Below are 19,040 nucleotides of genomic sequence, written 5' to 3'. Positions count from 1 at the left end.
TTCTTGCAAAAACATCATAAAGTAGGCTACTTATATATGGGCCTATGGGTAAAGGCATTGTCATACAGCCCTAGCTCCTATAGTCTAAAAACACGTCCGTGCATGAAAACATATCGTTAATAGTTAGTTCTATGTTCTTGAATATTTATATGTCCTACTAGGTCTGATAAATATGTACATTGAATGTTTGATACATAGACAAGATAAAAACATGTTATGTGTGTGACTGTGCAGAAAAATGAATGCCTATTTGACAATGCGACATTGCCAGTATAGCCTACCTGGTAACCATTGTAGTTTATACATCGGTTGACGACGATGAAAACATAAAGCCAACAGGATTTCGACTCAAATCGAGTCAATGAATGTGTCTCGACTCGCATTGTCTCTCACACCCGTATATTCGAACAACCCGGCCCAGTTCCATGCTACAGCAAATACCCTACTCGGTTCTAGCTGTGACGAGAATACAGGAACGATGATCTACTCAGCCCTGGAATGCTGTCATATGTCCTCCATAGATTTGAGATCTTGTATTTGGCGGTTTATTCTGCTGGCTATTGTACCCTTACTGGCTTCAAAAATTATCAAGAGGACCATTTTTATACCATAGCACAATAATTTTGTCTTTCCGTCCTTTTTTTAATCATTCTGGAAAAAGCGTGCAGACTGCTAGCGGCAAACCGAATTATTCCGGTGTGCTTGGTAATGACGCGAGGAGATTTGCCACTGCTCGTGCATGAATAGGAGTGTGCATTTGCGATTTTTCATGACATCATCACCATTAATTTACACTCACGCGGTCTGAGGCCTTTGACCTCACCGGGTTGGTCCAGATTTTGGCATTGGAAGCCTACCCCTCCTCACCGTTATCCCCATTCCTTGGGGATGGCCCTTTCCCCTCTCCTTTTAGACTGTTGGCAGCGGCTAGCCAGCAGAACGGAAGCCTTGGTTTACAGACTTCGGCATCTCTTTCAACTAACACGCTGGATACTTGCGGACAATTTGACAGACACATTTTGGCCACAAACGAGGTCTTCTCTTCATAATCCAAAACAATCGAAACGTTTTACCTGTGTAATTTCCGCACTTTCACCAGGCGGATTTTCCACCTCCTCCGTATCTTCTTCGCTGGCCTCACAGGATATGTATTGCTCCTTCCACAACGCCTTAATAGAGGCGAAAGCGCCTTTTGTGGGATTGAATCATTTGCATTGCAAATCAGGGCCTGTGCAAGGATGGCTGCACCACAGCCTACTGTTCTCTCTTTTACTTCAACTCAGTGATGTTGGCGAATGTCATCTGAATATGACAATCTAAACACTGGGATTATATGTCCTTTTTTTGGACGTCGTGTTTTTTTTAACAACGAGTGTGTCTGTGGGAGTTTGGAGGACTCATTACATGGAAGTAGCCTATATGGAAACAAAATATGATTATGTCAGCTATGGGAGTCAAATTAGGCCTACTTCTATATTGTGGTTTATTTGCCTCAAAGTATGGTGGACCACTCCTGAAAGCAGGGGCACAATCCCCAACGCCCGGAGAACAGAAGACAATTCTGGAATATTTTAGAAGAATGGGAAGTGGGTTGTTGTCTTTGGTTATCTAGCTGTATGAGTGTGATGGCCGTCATAAAGCTAGATAACCGAAAGTAAAAACGACTTCCAGACTCATCACGGACCTTGGAAATAGAACATGGAAATAACAAGATGCATAAGCCTTCTTGGTGCAAAAACAATAACCTCGTTGGCTGGTATTACGAAGTAGATTTAACAAGTCTTACAATTATAAATCATTGCTATTGCATTAACCGAACATGTTCACTTATTGGAAATGTGAAATAGTTGTATTGATTTATTACTTATATTGATTGATTGCGTATATTTTATGTTTGTGTTATTAGGACATTTGAAAACGTAATGTAGCCTATAGCTAATCACAACCATGAGTAAATGTTGCATTCACACACACACACACACACACACACACACACACACACACACACACACACACACACACACACACACACACACACACACACACACACATCATTTTCATTCTTCTTGTTATATTCATCTTGAAATGCGTTATTTTCTATAATGAAATGTGGCAAATATGATATAGCAAATATATCCGACTGAGAGTCCTAGCCATAGCATACATGTAGGCTAGCATTGAGAATGAGATTGACATGAACGTTTTTTTATTTCAGCATGATGAACTCCAACCAGGAAACGGCGCTGGCATCCCAAACAGCAATAATTAGAACGTATACAGAGCTGACAAAAATGGAGAGGAGGGTTTGGGGTATGGGCTAAAAGAGGGGGTCGGGTCGGCCCTGCTTAATTGATTCAGTTAACCACAGGGCTGGAGATGTGAACGACTGGACGCACCCATTCCCACGCTCGGGGGCAAGTGGCAATGCCATGCCCAGTCCGAATATGACAGACAGCGCCGTGAGGGGGGGGGGTCATGAAAAGACGTCAAGTGCACCAGACTCATCTGCATCCCCATAGAAAGAGGCGCTGTTGCCCACCCAGCGGACGCGGCCTAGTAACGGTTTTGAATGCGTAATTCGTTACCAATTGTAGGCAACTGACAATTAGGACCGTGGGTCATTATCTTAAAACTGTATGGGTTTCTGCATCGATACAAAGATGTTCTATAATTACGGAATTGTATATGGGCCTACTTGAGCACTCTAACACCGATCTATTGTTTGACACATGATAATTAATGTCACGGAGAATGCAATAGGCCGAAAGAAGTCGAACGAATTGAATAGATGACATCACGTCACGTGCGCTCTGTATTTGAATTTGAACAGGACTTAAATAAATCTTACATTTAATTCTAAAACAATGCAAAATTAATATAAAGGATTTTTTCACAGAGGTGGGCCTAGCTAAAGCCAACATTTATATTAATTGATTTAATTGTGATTAATATTTTACATCCGAATAAAAAGCATCTGAAAGAAATAGCCTAAATGTGCAGGGATGGCTTCTGGGCTGCTGAGTCTGTATTTTGGATGATATTAACTATACAGGCCATTATATTAGTCGCCAGTGGATTTATTTATTAACTATCAAAGGGAGCACATGGCATTCATAAGGCACATGGTGACCCGCGGGATAGTTGTTTTGTTTCTTTATTGATGGTAACACAGTTGGATAGAATTTTACAAACGCCATAAACATTAAAGGCTTTGTTGGCAACACAATAGAGTTGTAAAAAACATGGTTCCTAAAAGATGGCTTTCCAACAATACATATTTAGGCTACATTTGAGAATAGACTCCATTTATGATGCCAGTTGTATGGTGCCGGCTGTTTTTTTTTTTTTAACGGATGTTAGTGGTCTGTTGTCTGTAGATGAGGTTATTGTTATTCTAGTGTTTTTCGGCTGTGGCGTGGCGAGAGTCTCATGTAGGCTACACGCGTGCCTTTAATTCAATTATGAATTGTTATTTTGCGAATAGGTCTATTGTATATTTAGCATAGTCTTAGTAACCTATTAGGCCTTTTCAGATAGATGTTAATTAAGGTTCAATTTTTAAAATATATTTTGTAATGTCCTATGATATAGCCTGTTGTAAGCATTTCACTGTTAGTCTGCACCTGTTGTTTGCGAAGCATATGACAAATACAATTGGATTTGATTGTATAGCCTATAGCGCTTGATTGATTAGCTCTAGCCTAAAATATGAAAGTGTATGTTTGTGCCCAAAGGCTGGTCTACGTTGTTTTTAGCTGAACGGTCATAGGCCTATGTGGAAGATGTATAGGTTTAAACTGCCTGCGTATGCAGTGGTAGGCAATAGTACGTAGAGGTTTATTCAAGTTCAATGTTAAATAGGCTCACAGTGGCTGAAAGGGGTCTCTTGCAGAGTTTCTCACACCGTAAGACAAAACTAGTGTGTCTTGTTGCGACCCCTGTACAATGCCAGGTCATTCATTGTACGTTTACCTGAAAGAAGATTTGAGAACACCATTTGGAAAAGCAGCGAATAACCACGTTTCATTGTCCCAGGATAAGTTGTTAGAAATCGTTGTCTAGACTTATGAATGGCTGCATTGTTTTCTAGTCTGGGGCCATACTAAATGTCAGGGCAGTGTAAATAAAAACTTGAGGTCTGTAAGTAACCCAGCATATATAAATCAGTTGATTCTCCACAGTATAAAAGGCCACTGCACTGACTGAAAAAAAACATTTCTTCATCATTGGAAGTCTGGAGACGTTTAATGGTGTGACTTCACCACAATTCTATTTGATGCTTTTTACAGTAAATCATGTCAACCATTTCAACAAATTATTCCTCAGCAAATGCATTTTGGGGCAGAATTACTAGTCTGTTTGTGTCTTATTAGCCCGTTTGTGTCTTATTAGCCTGTTTGTGTCTTATTAGCCTGTTTGTGTCTTATTAGCCCGTTTGTGTCTTATTAGCCTGTTTGTGTCTTATTAGCCTGTTTGTGTCTTATTAGCCCGTTTGTGTCTTACTAGCCTGTTTGTGTCTTGTTAGCCTGTTTGTGTCTTACTAGCCTGTTTGTGTCTTACTAGCCTGTTTGTGTCTTACTAGTTTGTTTGTGTCTTGCTAGCCTGTTTGTGTCTTACTAGCCTGATTGTGTCTTGCTAGCCTGTTTGTGTCTAACTAGCCTGATTGTGTCTTGCTAGCCTGTTTGTGTCTAACTAGCCTGATTGTGTCTTGCTAGCCTGTTTGTGTCTAACTAGCTTGTTTGTGTCTAACTAGCCTGATTGTGTCTAACTAGCCTGATTGTGTCTAACTAGCCTGATTGTGTCTTGCTAGCCTGTTTGTGTCTAACTAGTCTGTTTGTGTCTTGCTAGCCTGTTTGTGTCTTACAGGTTTGCAGTATCCTACTTTCATGTTCTTTGTAGGCTGTCACACACTATGTTTCACCATAATGTAGCACTGTATCATACAGCGGATGTTAACCCCAGTCATTCTCTTCAGTATGTAAGCCATCACAATGCAATGCTAGATGTAGCCCAGTGTTGCCAGAAGAGAACAATATCACATGTCTGAAACGGCTGCAAATCCGCCTCATAGTCACTCTCAATATTGCTGCTGTGCATGCTGTAACATAGAAACAGGCAGGCAGCAGTTTCCATGGGGCGTACACTGTTTCCAGAGCAGGAGTGTATATCACGTTAATGGTATTTAGTCTCCTTGTGAACACTGGAAAATCAGGCACGAGTCTGTGGTAATATTATACATACTCTATCAAGTTGTATATTTAGCTACAATTCATGTAGGCCTATACCCGACAGCAGACAGTCTTACATATTCTTTTCTCTAGGTCATCTTTGTTGGCTGAGTAGTGTATTTTACAGTAGGAAGTGCTTGGAGTGGATGTGAGAATGATTGTGGTTATTTATGAAACTGCCATACAGGCAGGCTGGTGGAAAGGAGAGGACGAGAGGCCTTGCCATCCCTTTCAAAAGGTCCATTCTCACAGAGAAATATAGGCGTCTTATTTGACTATGCGTGTAGAGATAGGTGGGGACGACGTTGCCTCTCTCTGCACAGTAACCCTGGCTCTTCTGTCCCCTCCCTTCCCACTCACACAAACAGTGCTCTGCAGCCATTGTTGTCACATGATTGGCAGAATAACATAACCATGGCAACCATGGCAGGTTTTTCATATTCATTGGACAAGCAATCAGCATATTTGACACCTTTGTGCCAATTTTGTATGTGCATTCATTCTGTGTAGAGGGCTCATGCCTTTACAATCAATACAAGTGAAATCTGGGTAGTGACTTTATGATGAGGTCTGTACAGGTCATTTCTATGTCAGACTAAGGATGTAAAATGGTCACCAAGCTGTTGCTACTGTTATTATAGCTTAAGTATTGTCATAACACTGATGTTTTATTGCATAGGGACAGCTGAAGAGTATTTAATAATACAGGAGTAGTAAAGGCCTAGTTCACTAATTTTGTGGATTTTAACATTTAGATTTATCAGGGGTTGCTGCAGCACCCTCAGCACCCCTATTTCCCACGGCTATGGCCTTCTGCATCATGTACTGTAGATGAGGAACAATGGCTGTGTCTCAGTTGGGTTTGGTCTGTCTGGCTTCAGCATGTCTCTCTCTCTGTCTCAGTAGCATCTGGTCTGTCTGGCTTCAGCATGTCTCTCTCTCTGTCTCAGTAGCGTCTGGTCTGTCTGGCTTCAGCATGTCTCTCTCTCTGTATCAGTAGCATCTGGTCTGTCTGGCTTCAGCATGTCTCTCTCTCTGTCTCAGTAGCGTCTGGTCTGTCTGGCTTCAGCATGTCTCTCTCTCTGTCTCAGTAGCATCTGGTCTGTCTGGCTTCAGCATGTCTCTCTCTCTCTGTCTCAGTAGCGTCTGGTCTGTCTGGCTTCAGCATGTCTCTCTCTCTCTGTCTCAGTAGCATCTGGTCTGTCTGGCTTCAGCATGTCTCTCTCTCTGTCTTAGTGGCATCTGGTCTGTCTGGCTTCAGCATGTCTCTCTCTGTCTCCTGGACATGAACTTGAACTTGAGACAGGCAGCCAGACACCATCTGTGCGCGATGACTAATGAATTCAGGGCATTCACGGCTGTGGAGCACCACCATTGATGAGCAGACGACCTCCAGACTGGGTTAGCTCTTAATCACTAATAGAATGCAGGCACCAAAGCAGCTGTTAGTCACATTTTTTTGTTTATGGAAAAAAAATGAGTGTGTGTGTCATTTGGTGGTCATATTTGTGAGTGTGTGCATGACTGCATGATTCCCTATATGTTTGTGTAAATACGTGTTAATTGTACATAATGCATGATAATACCCAATTGTGTGTATAAATGTCTATTGTCCACCTTGTCGGCCAACTATTTCTGACACATCTCATTTGAAATCCCAGGCCGGCCATTATAAACAGGCGGCCGGGCTAAAGACATTGCCTTGATAATTGAAAGGGTCGGTTTAGCATTTCCGTGATAAGGCCTGGTAACTGAATAAGGTACTTGTGCTGAAACAAGCCAAGTGCTATGTGAATTCCTCAGTCCCTCCTCCTTCCTCCCTCTCAGGCCTCTGTCACACACACCAGGCTTTTCCCTCTGGTTGGTGTCGCCGTGGCAACGGGAGGTGAGCTCACGGTGCGCACGCCGGCATCAGCGCCGCTGGAGCAGGACAGGTTCCTGATTTCAGAGAGAGAGTGTGTGTGTGTGTGTGTGTGTGTGTGTGTGTGTGTGTGTGTGTGTGTGTGTGTGTGTGTGTGTGTGTGTGTGTGTGTAACTGACTAGAATGCCACTCTCCTTGTCTCCTGGGCTCAATTTAGATTCATCACACACATTGAAGTGTTGCAATGTCTTCCCTCTCTGGTGACTTTTTCCTCCATTAACAGTAGTGTGATGGATATTCTTAGCAGTGCACAGGGTGACCACAGTCAGTAGATATGGCTGCTGCTCTCACATAGTGACGACAGCCTTCCGCTGTAGATGCTGTTTCAATCGGCATCAAACATGTGTCAATGCAGTGCATTTCAGTGCATACACACGCACGCAGTAAAGCCACACACACAGTACCATTGTCTCTTCTTACCACTGGTTCCACTGTGGTCCGCCTCCTGCCTCCTCCTAAACGATCAACCAGCCATAACATGGGCCAATAATCCATTGTGGAATGTCATGGTTGGGCCCTCTTTAATGACATCACGCATGGTCACTTGAGCGTGGTTGTGAGGAGCAGCAGGCATGCTGTGCTCTGCCACGGTGTCCCTCCCTCCAGCAGCCTGCATAGAGGTGGTTATGGACATGGTGTTAGTCATACCACTACATTAGAGCTACCTACCTCCATGTCTCACTGTCCATGCAATTACCTTCAAAACATGACTGGATAACAGTCAGCTTATTAGGACATCAATGACAGTTATTCCTACCCCACACAACTAACGTTTTTACAAAAAAGGGTTCTTAAAGGGTCCTTTGGCTGTTCCTATAGGATAACCCTTAAAAATAAACTTTTTGGGTTCCAGGTAGAACTCTTTTGAGTTCCATGTCGAATCCTCTGTGGAAAGGGTTTTACATGGAACACAAAACGGGTTCTACCTGGAACCAAAACAGTTCTATCTGGACTGTGTTCTCCTTTGGGGACAGCCGAATACACTTTTATGTTCTAGAGAGCACCTTTTTATCTAAGAATGTACACATGTATTTTTATGATATGGTTTGTTTGTTAACGGGAAGCGTAAACGGAACATCTGATAATGATATTATTGTTTGAGCAAAATGTTCAACTCTGAATTAAAGGATGCTAAAACAGATGAGGATCAAAGCAACATGTACAGTCTTTAAAACATCATAAATCAAACGTACAAAAATGGATGCAGAAGACATTTTAGTTTGTCTCATAAGCACACAGTGTTATACTTAAACTCAGATAATGGACTTAGATAATATGTAAATGTATAAAATACATAATAATAAATCATCAAAAATACATTCAAGGACAAAATAGTAAACAATTGATAACTTGCGTTTTAATTATTTATATTCAATAACATTTATTTTACAAACATACCTCCCTACCCATTCCATATAGTGATCAACAGAATTCACCAAATATGCTAATGCTAGACTTATTAGACTTACGTCATCACAATTGCTAATGGTAATGATGCTAACAACACACAGCAGAAATGATTGCGGCAACAAGATTAATATGACTGATGCTGTGAGCATTGGCGCGTACAATAGCTACTCTGGCTGCATACGTATGAATGGCGGCTTTACAGTATACGTCTAAACCATCTGCCTGCCTCTCTGTCCTTTTCAATATGTCTGTGCTCCGATGGCTTTTTATTATGCAAATACCCCTGCTATAAATAAATTATTATAATTGCATTTGAAATATGCTTTGAATCCTCTCGTAAGATGAATGTGTGTTAATAATGTATTTCATGTTGCTGCATTATTCATTCTCAATTAATTACAAATAACCAACAGAGACGCCTTGTGGCTTTACTGTTCTGACGTACCATGTGTGGACACTGTACTTTTCCTTAAATGTTGCCATATATGTAATTTTGCTCTGGTCTATTAAGGCAGCGGTATATAATTGCTCACAAATACTCTACACATGCAGTAATTTTACAGTATCTAATTTAGTAGTTAAAGGGCTCTTTCATGTGAAAATGTTTATAAATAATTTGAGCAAGGCCTATGGTTTTAGAACCCACCAACCATATGGCTGAAATAACTCTAGAATCCATCTTTTCCATAATGAATGATGCCGACTACTTTACCTTCCGTTATTACGGAGGGGGGGTGTAGGTGACTTGAAATAAGCATAAACAGAGGCAGCACGGCTACAATTAAAACAGGCCAGTCTTTCTCTTTTTAAGGAGCTGACTGTTCAGGCGATGTGTACTGTTCCGCAATTAAATGATGTCGAATCTTAGCTTGTCTAGGGATAAGGCTACACTGAATATAGAATAGTAAGCACTGCAAGTAGTCGCCACGGTAACATTAGCATCTGGACCTTTTATGCAAATTTGATGAGAGAGGACTCATGCATATACACCAAGGCACCAGAGCCAGCCCCTAATATCGTTATTAGAGAGGGGGAAATGACATATTTATAAGGGGGACAGGGGTTAGGGGGAGGGGTGCTTGCCCAGTGTTGTCGTGAAGAGCCATGATAGAGGGAGGAGGAGGAGAGGGAGGAGGGGCCTGGTTGGCTCACTGAAGGAGTGTCTCTCCCTCAAGGTGCCACCATCTTAAGGCGTTTGGCAGTGGTGAGCGTGTGAGGAGGGTAGACCTAAAATGTCCGCTGGCAAATACACACACACAGGCGTAGGCGTACACGGACATGAATCGTGGTCAGTGCACCTGGTGCTCTGAGGCCAATTATTCAATTAGTGGCATCGCCAGCCATGCATGCCAAGCACCTAATTTGCATACACAAATTCCTTCGATTACTGTCACCTATGTGATTTTCCCTTGTCATGCTTTCCAATATTGGTGTCTCACACTCTGTGGACTGCATCTGTCACACCGGCAAACAAAAATGAACTAACTGCATTTGACTTTTCCACTTTTAAGCAAATTCTTGGCTACAGACAAAGCGGATATCTCTGTGTCACATTGCATGTGAAAATTGGTATGCTCTCTTTGGGATTCTTTTAAATGATTCAAGTGTTGGCAAAACATGGTGGTAACTGTGTCAAGTTCGCTTGCAGGCCAAAAGTAAAACTCGAAGATGGATTCATTAACTAAGTCCAATGGTATAAAAATGAAGACAGGACGCCATTGCAATAGTTGTAAAACATGTCCATATGCCATACTCCATTTCTGTTATCATTAGCCTAAAACACTACACATCAAATAAATGAAATATCATTTTACTATTTGTCAAAAATAACCTAGCTACAGTTTCAAATTCCATACTGCAATGAAGAGGCTACAAAGAAAAAAACAATACTATCCATAGCTAGTTTCAAATTATGCTTCTAATTGTTAGAAATGTAAAAAATGACAACAAAGAGTCAGAGCACTGTATGTCAATCTCAGTGAATGTTCAATTACCCAGCAGCAGGAGAAGAAGGCAGTTAACAAGTATTTGCAATATATTACACAAATTTAGCAATGCAAAGGTAGCTTCACTGCTGCCCGTCTCTCTCTCAAGTAGAATTGACACTGGTCCAGGTTCAGTTAAAGAAGCTCTCTCTCTCTCTCTCTCTCTCTCTCTCTCTCTCTCTCTCTCTCTCCTTCAGGCTTACTTGTCTTATTCTTCACTTAATTATTACAAAGTGCTCACTAAGAAGTAAGCGTCCTCACACTTAGTGGCACACACACACACACACACACTGCTCAGCTAGACATGCACACAGCGTTTGCATTTTTTTTAAATCCCGAGGCACAACCGAGGAGAGAGTGCAGGAAATGATTTTGAATGCATTCTAGTACGCAGCATCACCCTTCTCCAACACACACGCACACAGGCACTCACGCACGCACACACACACACACACACACACACACACGCACACAGGCACGCACGCACACGCACGCACACACGCACACGCACGCACACACACACACACACACACACACACACACACACACACACACACACACACACACACACACACACACACACACACACACACACACACATGCACACACTTACTGTACAGAGAAAGCAACCAATGAAGTTTGCTTTCCAGTAGGTAGACACATCTTCCATTATGGTTTCAACAATGTGGACCAAGGCCACCACGTACGGTATATAGGGCCTTTCAGCAATATCTGCAATGGCTTGGTACGTGCTAAAGGGCTATAGGGAAATAGATTGATAGGAAATCATACAATTCTGTCCTGTGAATATAAAGAATGTCCTCTAAGGGCTCGGATACACCGGTAGCGTTTGTCGGCTGAGACTACTTAGCACCTCTGAACAGAGTGCAGGCCGTAATTTGCAAACTGAGTGCAAACCGATTCTACATCAGAGGAGGTGGATGGCAGGAGCTATAGGAGACGGGCTTAATGTAACGGATGGAATGGAAGAAATACAGAGTCAAACATGTGGTTTCCATATATTTTCTGTGTTTGATACCGTTCCATTCCAGCCATTACAATGAGCCAGTCCTCCTATTACTCCACCCGCCAGCCTCCTCTGTTCCACATGTCTGTTTGTTTGTTTGTGTGTGTGTGTCTGTGTGTGTGTCTGTGTGTGTGTGTGTGTTTGTGTGTCTGCGTGTTTGTGTGTGTGTGTGTGTTTTATATTGTGCACATGTCTGCCTGTAATAGCGTGTTCCCACTACAGTACACCCTTGTGATGTAGTCCACATTATGAACATACTGTAGTCATATGAAACAGGCAGCTATATGGTAGCAGACAGTTTCTTCCTGTCACCCCTCTTCCTGGTGATGCGTGGTACGCCCCAGCAGGCTCCTAGAGAAGGCAGCATAATTAAACGGCTGCGTGGTTGAGCCTCTGCTAATGGATTATTACCTCAAGGAAATGAGACAGAAAACGCAAGTCAGACTCTGATAACATTCATAATATCAGGATTGTAAATTGAAATTTTGCGTAACATTAATGGGCACTGTATACACACAGTGTGAATGTGACTATGTCTGTGTTTGTTTCTGTATGGGTTTTTGTATTCAAGCATTTGTGTCGACCTGTGCCACAGTGCTCTGTCTCCATAATGGTTGTCTTAGTATCTGAGCTTCTGTGGCACAGTAATTCCCTGCATGTAGGCCAGTAGCCGCATAGCGAAAGGAGGGGGATGGGGTGTACAGGAGAGAGATGCGAAGAGACAAGCCACACAAGCCATAAAGGGAACGGAGTGGGGTGGGGGGTGCCAAGCAGTTACCCTAAACCCTGCCGTAGGGCTATGAACACACAGACTCGGTTAACCACAGAACCACAGGAACACACTAGCACACTTAGAAATAAAGGTAGTAAAACAAAAAGAAAGATAGTAAGAGAGAGAGGGTATGTGTGAGTGTGTCCAATACATGTGTGTGTTTTAATGAATCATGAAGTGAAATCACTTATCTAGATTCAGTCCTTAGATTTGTCTTCAGGGATCACATGCTTTGTTCAGCAGGTTCAGTGCACAGATTTAAATTAGTCTTGTATGAATTCCACGTAATATTATTTTCATGAATAAATCAATGCTCCAAGTGCTATAATTGTCCTTCACACTTCTGTGGTCTTACGTAATGTTTTACATTGTCATATTTTTGGATTTATGCCAGTGATATCTGTGCAATTGTTCTTGATTTCCTATCAATAAATATGAATACTTGATAATAACATATTGTTAATGTTGTTAATTTGTTCTGAAAGAGAGATAGATTCGCCTTATTTTAGATTACTGTTGTAGCTAACCCATTTTCCTGTATATGTGTGTGTGTGTGTGTGTGTGTGTGTGTGTGTGTGTGTGTGTGTGTGTGTGTGTAGGTGTGTGTGTGTGTCTGTGTGTGTATCTACGTGTGTGTGTGTGTGTGTGTGTGTATGTCGGTGAGTCTGTGTGTGTATATAGGTGTGTGTGGGTGTGTGTGTGTGTGTGTGTGTCTGTGTGTGTATCTACGTGTGTGTGTGTGTGTGTGTGTGTTTGTCGGTGAGTCTGTGTGTGTACCTCCGTGTGTGTGTGTGTGTGTTCATCCTGGTTTGACATGGAGGCTTTATAAGAACTGGCAGCTGTCAGTCTCCTGTTGACGTCTGTCAGGAAGGCCAGACCATCACATGGACACACAACAGAACTCTCTGAGACCCTGGAAAGATACTTGAGATAAAGATAACACCCATTGTAAGGCTGTGGACATAAGACATTGTGTTTAGACAGTAGGATGAAAATACCCATTCCAGTGTTGCCATACAGACATCTTCAGCCATCGATGTAAACACATTTCTTCTAAATGATCATAGTATGTGTTTAATGCCGTAATGCAATGCCTCATCAATCATGTCTCTTGTTCATCATTGCTAGCTACTCAAATGAACTTTGCAAGAACTCTGGCTTCACTCAATTGTAGTATGAATGTCAACACATTTGGTTGACCGGATCCAGGTGTCAATGGTGACCTTCTCTATGGAGAGCTATTGCAGAGATATGGATTGAGGACTTCATATATTGTTCTGTCATGAGTCTCCATTGTTTGTGGACTTATCCATTCTCTGTGCTGTGAAGGACATCACTAGTGATGCTGTTCCCTCTGAAAAGTAGATATAAATGAGATTCTCCTTGGTGGGTTGGAGAATTCACCCTTGACCCCAGAGGGCCTTGTGCTCCCCAGAACAGGGTCTAGACCCCACTCCCCCACTCCAGACTTCTTCTGTCCAAAGACTGGGGTCAGGGTTCCGGGGGACAGGGGTCAACAACATGGCAGCTCATGGAGCATCGGTATGCAACAAAACGTCTCTTGACAAGACCAGTCTGGGCTACCATTCATGTAATACAGTACAGTTCAAATTCAACTTGTATTGTCACATGCACAAGTAGAGTGAAATGCTTCACTTGCAAGCCCTACCCCAAAATGCAGTAATCAATATCAAAATAGTATAACTTAAATAATAAAAGATATCATAAAAAATACAAAATAAAAGAGGAAGTAGTATACAGGGACAGTGTTCAGTACCACATTTTAATGTGGAGGGATACTGGAGTAATTTGAGGTAGATATGAACATGCAGGTGGGGGATTAGGATAAAGTGACTGGAAGCAGGATAAATAGTTGTAGTACATACCCCTGCTGCTGCTATTCTTTTTAACCGCCATTCAAAAGAACAATGTTGCATCTATCTGAGTAGGCCACTGTGGGTTAATATAATGACACAGAAAAAGCATTGAAAGATGTAACTCTGGAAAATATCTTCAGTCAACTGACAGTACCACCATGTTTCACTGAAGGATCTGAAAGCCGTTTCTAAGTGGTGCGAAGCGGTCACGTGACATCAAGGTGTTTCAGCTGCTATTCGTGGCCGTATGTAAAGGTTGAGCCGACATTTTCATGAAGTTATTGCCAATTTGAATACTGCAGAGCAAACTTATCGATAGTAAATGCTACCTCTGTTGACAAGCGTCATGTGATCACCCCTCTCCTCTGCATTGAGGGAACATGTTCATTGTGATTTTGTCTAGAAATGATATCTGACATGTAAAGGTTAGTGGCTGCATGGAAAATCTTTACATTTACAACCCTGCCTCTGTGTGTGTGTTCCCTCGTGTTGCAGGGTTGGAGAAATATGGCCCTGATTCCCCTGCTTAGGAGAGAGGCCAAGTGGACATGTCTGTCTGGGACTTTGCCTACTGCTGAACCAACATGAGCTCAGGTTAGAAAGCCAACGGGCCCCCAAAAATACAAAGAAACTAACCATGCTGTGTGTGTGTGTCCGTGCACTCTGTTCATCTTCATGTGAGCGTGTGTGTCTCTGCAAACCCGCAGCAAAGTTAGACTCTGTGTTGAGTTTTTTTTATTTTTTTTAAATTTTGCACCAAAGAAAACAATTGATAGACAACAATACAAAGAAAACAATTGTGCAGGTGTGGTTGGAAGCCCAAGGGCTTATATGAAAACCACAACACAGAAAAATCAATGTACAAAGATAATTAAAAAGGTTTGTTAAAACAGATAACAAAACCTACTAATTATAAATGTATAAATGAATTGTTCAGTAATCACCAAAACAAGATACATATTGGTTTTGTGTAAATGTGTTTGCATGTGAGTGCGTAAAAGTCTGGCTATATGGAGAATATTAGAGTAAACCCTTGGATGTTAGTAGCAGTCCAGGGAACACAGAAAACAGAAAAACACTGTTTTGAGGGAAGCTCAGGCAATGTGGCCATGAGAAATATCAAATCCCATGACCCATTCATCTGCCCTCTGGTCCGTACCAAGACCAGAGTCACAGGGGGGCAGAGGCTTGCATTCACTGTTTATCATCAGCACAAACTCACAGTCTAAATGGTGTACTCCATAAAAATCTAATACAAATGGCTTTAGTCATTGCAAATGATGTACAAGCAGGCAGCGTTCTCAGCAAGGTCATTTGGAACATTCCATATTACTCCCCATATGATGTGTAGATGATGTGTGGATGTAGCATTTTAGTTGTACTGTCATTGGTCGATCTATGAAATTAGCTTGCTCTAGTGATGTGAACCGGAAGGTATTATTCGTGATTTTTGAATGGCCTATTTAAAAATCCTTGATTTGACCTTTGACCTCAGCCTTCCTAAAACCATCTCAAACACAGCTGGACAGATTGACAATATGTTACTTTCTTGGGCTATTTAATGTGCGTGCTATGCACCACATGCTAAATCTGTAGAAATACAACTCTGTCATAAAAAAATATTTCAATAGCTAAAAATACCGATCTCACTCACACTCTCCAAACAGTACCAGACAATACCAAGAGATTAGCTCTAGTACCATTCAGAATATTCTGGTTACTCCAAAAGGCTGTTTGTAGGTCTTGGTATTCAAGAAAAAGACTTATTGTGTGATGTAGAATTAAAGGGTTCAAGAGAGAGGGTGATGTCAGCACCCATGGGCCTCAGCATGTGGTAGTGTACCCACTGTAATTACTCCCTCTACTCTCCCTCTATCGGTGGAGTGCTCTGAAGGGCCAATTAGGGAGGGCAGGCCGAGTCGCCGGGCAGGAGAGTCAGCGGCAGAGTCACTACTCACCATTTAAACTCCCAGACCTATTGCCATCATAGAGAGCGTTGTTATCAAATCACTAGTTTCGATTTTCGCCAATGATACAGTCAAAGCCAAAGATTTGTGATCAAATACCAAAAATAGACATTTTTCAGACCAAGCATGTGATTTCATTTTTTTGGTATCAATAGCAAGCACCCTGGCATGGTAATATTATGTGTATCCAATGTAACTATACAGTACCTCTCTTTAGAAGGATGCCATTTACGCTGTTTTCAGTGTTGTCGGTTGACAAGGTCATATACGCTATTGTCCCTCTGGTTGGTGTTTGGTCAAAACCAAACTAAAAAACTCCAGTCCATTATGTGAGTCAGTTTTACGATACAGGTTTCCAGGAACGCATTGTGCTGTGGACATGAAAGTCAGGAGGAAGGTACACTCTCCCCATAGGAGAACACTGAACCCTTTAAGGAACCCATTTTGGTTCCAGGTAGGACCCTTTCACAGAGGATTCTACATGGAACCCAGAAGAGTTCTTCCTGGAACCAAAAAGGGTTCTACCTGGAACCAAAAGGGGTTCTCCTATGGGTACAGCCAAATAACACTTGTGGAATATTTTTTTCTATATACTGTAAATCAGAATCCTTCAGTATTGGGCCATTGCTTTGGGTTCACTATAGTTCAAATGCTTTGCAAATGTGAATGTGGACTTTATCCACGGTCCTCTCCAAAATACTACAGCTGCCTTTAATCAGGATGTGTCTACAACAGTACCATAGCATTCATGTCACCATCTTAAAAGCAGTGTGTCAGTGTCGTTAGACCACTATATCCACCACTGCATTATTTACATAGACTGCAATGCAAGGTAACTGGCCCGCTATGCTTTTTAGGAGTCAGAGCGATGTCGAACCTCCCATCAGCCATTGCCTGTGTGAGAGCATGGTAAGGACCATGGGGTCAAAGCCCAAACAAGAAGGGATGACTATTTACATCTCTCAGATGAAGATGTGCAGTGACACTCCTGAAACATTCCCCCTGGAAACAGGGCTACTGCAGCCTCTCATTTCTATCCTTCAGTAATACTCCCTGACAATATCCAAATTACAATGATTGCCTTGTGTTTCAAAGTGCTGTATGCTCTACGGGCAGTGGTTACATATATATACTGTATATACGTATTGGATTTATAGAATAGCTGTGTGTTTATATCCTATTACGTTTGTATATGGCACAGCATTACTTGTACTAATTTAGCACTAATGAAATCCAGTATGACAGAGAGCGATTGTTAGGTGTTGCCGTTCATAAGGCACAGCCTGTGTTTTCCAAGAGTAGACCTTCCAGAATACAGACGTAGGATCTTCATTTGAGCCAGTTTGCTGCAGCAGGAAAATAAACTTGCAGCAACAGGAAATTAGAATTTTTACGTGGATTATAATTTAAAGTCCATATTTGTAGGGGTTGATACATTTTTCATAAGGGAAAATCAAGTCTGAAAGTTCTCCTGCAACAGGGTGATCAAATTAAGATCCTACATCTGTATACCTGCATGCAGCCTCCATGTCATTAACGCTTGGCCACAGGACATAATGTCCCCTGCATGCATTTGCATGATTAAAGCATGGTACATTGTGTGTGTGTGTGTGTGTGTGTGTGTGTGTGTGTGTGTGTGTGTGTGTGTGTGTGTGTGCTTGGGCACACATGATGAATCGCCAACTGAGGATAATAGGTGCCAGCTTACAACACATCTTTTGGATGTCCATAAGCTAAAATCTACACCCGTCCATCTGACCAATAAGGATGAAGCCGTTATTATCATGTAATAAATGTGTAATACACACACAATAGCTAGCAGCAAGGTTAAAGCATTAACCAAAGAAAAAAGTAGGTCATTTATAAAAATGTATTTATATGAAAGCTGCTATTTCATTTAAATGATTTATTTTCCATCTATCATTTTAATATTTCCTATTCGTCATGTAATTCCATATTTCATGCCTGCATGCGATCCTTCCCCCATGCTATATATATCAGCTGAGGCTCCTGCCTCTTTGTGATAGCACATTCTATCCTGTCCACGGCTATTACAAAAATTCCACAAAACCGACACATATCCATCTTTTTTTCTAATTTTGATACACGGAATTACCAGGGGTAGGGCATTGGGGTGGGGTGACAAAATCACTAGTATAATTTATAATTGAAAGGAATAAAACTGCAGTTGTATTTTTTTTCATTTAATATCCAAGTGGCCGTCAGTGTAGGTTGTAGTAGCGCTGCGTAGGTAGGGTTTCTCCTACATCATCTTTTTACTGTGAGAACAAAGGATATGCACATCATAAAATCATGCAAATGAATGCAAATCGCTGTCAGCGAAGAGAGGAAAGGTGGCAGGAGGGAGGGGAGTTTGCAGAAGCCAAGGTGGGTGGTAGGCAAGACTCTGCTGCCCCAAACTATTTAAGATATAGCTTTTTGAAAAAAGGTGTCGATGGCTCAATATATTGCTTAATTTAGCTCTGTCTTATTCCAAACCAGTCTTTTTAGTCTTTGTTGTTTACAGAAGTGTTTTTGAATATCCCTCCTTTGGGCCTGGATAGACTTGCCTAAGACAATGCAAAGCCCAAACAAGAGGCACCTGGCATCTTCTCCCTCCTTCCCTCCTTAATCATCTCCCTTTTTAATATTTTAAAGCAACATTTTGAATAAATGTTCTTTGAGAATTACATATTTTATTCTCAATTCATGTTTTCATCTGCTAAATGCAGTGAATAGAAAAGAAAATGTGTCAGGGCAGGGAGGGAGTGAGTGAGTGAGTGAGTGAGTGCAGGGTAGGGTAGGGTAGGTAGGGAGGGAGGGCAGGTAGGGAGGGAGGGCAGGGAGGGCAGG

General features: G+C 41.8%; 1 long non-coding RNA gene across 3 annotated transcripts in view; it reads left to right on the top strand.

The window, feature by feature from the left end:
- LOC112247318 overlaps positions 1 to 19,040 on the top strand; it is a 78,676-nt gene that overhangs the window by 5,376 nt on the left and 54,260 nt on the right. For all 3 annotated transcript variants that reach the window (XR_002953050.2, XR_002953052.2, XR_002953051.2), the window contains exon 2: positions 14,716 to 14,814. This is a non-coding gene — a long non-coding RNA (uncharacterized LOC112247318). The remainder of the gene's footprint in view (positions 1 to 14,715; positions 14,815 to 19,040) is intronic.

The sequence above is a fragment of the Oncorhynchus tshawytscha genome, linkage group LG04 (genome assembly GCF_018296145.1).
Source record: "Oncorhynchus tshawytscha isolate Ot180627B linkage group LG04, Otsh_v2.0, whole genome shotgun sequence".
Taxonomy (NCBI): Eukaryota; Metazoa; Chordata; class Actinopteri; order Salmoniformes; family Salmonidae; genus Oncorhynchus; species Oncorhynchus tshawytscha.
Note: the sequence above shows the minus strand (reverse complement) of the source record. Positions and strands in the feature narration are given on the sequence as shown.